The sequence below is a fragment of the Branchiostoma belcheri genome, unplaced genomic scaffold, assembly GCF_001625305.1.
Source record: "Branchiostoma belcheri isolate BF01 breed outbred unplaced genomic scaffold, Haploidv18h27 scaffold45, whole genome shotgun sequence".
NCBI classification, from domain to species: Eukaryota; Metazoa; Chordata; class Leptocardii; order Amphioxiformes; family Branchiostomatidae; genus Branchiostoma; species Branchiostoma belcheri.
Window position 1 is genome coordinate 747,170 of NW_017804076.1, and position 2,840 is coordinate 750,009.

Consider the following 2,840-nt stretch of genomic DNA (forward strand, 5'->3'; position numbering starts at 1 on the left):
TAAAAGTCTACATTAGTACATATACGATGCTTTGAACTGTTGCAAAATTTAATACAGGTCAGAAAGGAAGACATCATCCTTCTGGAAACTGTCCCTTGTCCAGAGCCTTTTGTTATTGTACTATATAATTTATAGTGATGTGTGACGGTACATTGCCTAAGGGTTTTTCCAGGAAAAATATAATAGGGTAGCAATTTGCATGATAATTTGATAATGGGCTGATTACCTAGCTCTGCCCAGCCCTAGTAATACCGGTTTTACATGTTTGTGTGTGTGTGCCTATGTATATTTAGATATGTTTACATATGATGTTATTAATTATTTTTCCTAAGCCAATAACCATCTTGGTTTTCAAAACAAGATGTGATACCAAATTCCTGTTATGAGAATAAAATTCATAACAAATCATATAATATTTATAATCTTTTTGTTCTCTATGTTTATCACAAGTACAGTAGGACAGTATATTATAATATGAAGTGTCAGTTACAATCATGAGTAATGACTCAAGAGTTACAGCAGTTGGCTTTCCCAGAAGCCTTTACTGAGGTAACTGTTGGCAGCCTTCTGACTTCAGTGACATTTGAAATTTTCCGCTGATTCAGCATTTGAGGCAGACTGAGGCATGAGTTTGAATTGGCACCAGCGATGAGTTTGAATTGTTACTTTCCCACTTGAAGCTGACAAAAAATATTTTCAGACATTGAGAATTCATGAATTCTGTACCTGCACCACCTGCAAATTTTACCTGCACCACTTACAATAGCGTGGACCATACTAAGAACTATACTCAGAACCAAATTGCCATTATTTCTGTTATGGGTACATCAGTCAATGTAGCAAATAAAAGGTGCAAGTTAGTTGCAGGTAGACATCAGAAATACACGTACCTGCATGCTCCAATATTATTACCTGCACTAGCCTCAGCATATGCAGGTGGTATTTTGACTTGAGCATAAACTGATAAAATCAACTGTGAAAATATTTCACAATTTAGTTAAGTAGGTACATATAAGTAACCTTCTTGCAAAGTCTAGGCAGAGGTTAACCATACATTACAAGTGGCAGGTTATTTGCTGACTTGTCATTGCCACTGCCGTATAACAAAAAGAACTTGTCTACAGTAAAGGTCAAGAATTTTTGCTATGGAATGTCAACAAAATAAACTGTGGAGTTTGAAATCCTTCTTTTCATACCTTGTTTTAACTTTGTATTTTTCTTACCACCTCGTAGTGTTAGGAATAATATGTTAGATAAACAACAGAAACCACAGATCCCAAAAGCTTAAAGATCTTCTTTGTTATCCACATTGCTTGTGCTTGCATAGTTTCTTTTGTTTCTTTGTATTTCCTCTGTCAACTACATTATACTCCGTGTTTTGTTTCCAGTTTCTACGCTTTGGCGGCTTATTTTGGACATGATTTGAGGCATTTTTATCAGGATTTTTTTTACATACTGGTGTATCTTTTTTTCGGGTGGCAAATGGATACTCTCCTATAAATTTGATACTGCCTTGCCAATACTGTCCATCAAAATATCTGTTGGGAGATTGGCCATTTTCCCTACTTTAAATGTAGATCACATCTTTTTGAATTGATTCCCTTTAAATTTCATACCCCTTTTTACCTAATAGTATACTCTGTCCATCCTTTATCCGTGTTTAGGATTCACAGATCCTCTAAGAGATCCTCTGGTCTGTTTCACAAAAATCCAGTGCTCATAAACCCCCCAACAGACCCTCAGGGCATTGTCCTAGAAGAGCATATTGAGTGACAGGTGTAGGTGTGGAGGTGTCACTTCTATTGTTGTTTTAAAATTAGGCTGTCAGGATCCTATGAGACAAAGTAGGTCAAGTAGATCAACAGTAGATAGACCCATGCCAACTGATAACAAAACAATGGACATCCTTACAATGGAAAAGATGATAACTTATCGGATAACAAAAACTAGTGACAACTTAGACAATAGTGTAGGGCTCTCTCTGTAATTCTAAACTTTCCTCTGTCCTATGTTATGTCTGGAGTGAGGTGGGGGGATGCTCCCTGAATTGTTACTTGTAAGTTGTAGGGCCAAACTTGGCAATATTGGAATAACCATTGAGTCAAAAGGACTTTTTGAACCTCCTTGGAATAACACAAACCTTCATCAAGGTGGAATTTCTGAACCGGAGTCATTTAAATCTTATCACCTGTATCTATACAGGCCAAGGCTTACCAACCTAAAATAAATGCTATCGAATGAAGCCGAGTAATGTTTATACTATAGATTACAGAGTTAACTTGGTTAAAGATCATTAAAATGATTCCTAGCAGATAGATTTAGGATGGGACAGTCATTGATTCATAGCTTTATATTTATCCAGATAACCAACCAACCAGTCAACCAACCAACCTATCAACTAACCTATCAACCAGCCTATCAACCAATCAACCAGTCAATCAACCAACCTATCAACTAACCTATCAACCAACCTATCAACCAACCAACCAATCAACCAACCAACCAGTCAAGCTATCCATTTAACCAACCAAGTAACCAACCTGCTAGCCAGCCAACCAACCAGCCCGTGTCCAACCACCTAAAACTGGTGAAACCCAAATCAAGTTAAGCCTCCTTGGAGACGTAAAAACCTCATTTACAAAACAAATTCTTTACTAGTACCTTAATTGCTGCTTGTGTTGGGGATGCTAAACTCCAACGTCCAAGGTCACTTTAAGGTGACTGCCATGTCATTCAAACGCCTGACCACAAACTGCCAGTCTACCCCATGCAAAGGGTTTCTAGATCGATTCTCACAGTTCTCTAGTGTTTTATACCAACACCCTCTGTTTATAGGTACT

The 2,840-nt window shown here is 37.5% G+C and overlaps 1 protein-coding gene across 5 annotated transcripts in view; it reads right to left on the minus strand.

Moving 5' to 3' along the window:
• LOC109478701 (growth factor receptor-bound protein 14-like) overlaps positions 1-2,840 on the minus strand; it is a 37,485-nt gene that overhangs the window by 26,314 nt on the left and 8,331 nt on the right. The gene's annotated exons all lie outside the window — the stretch shown is intronic.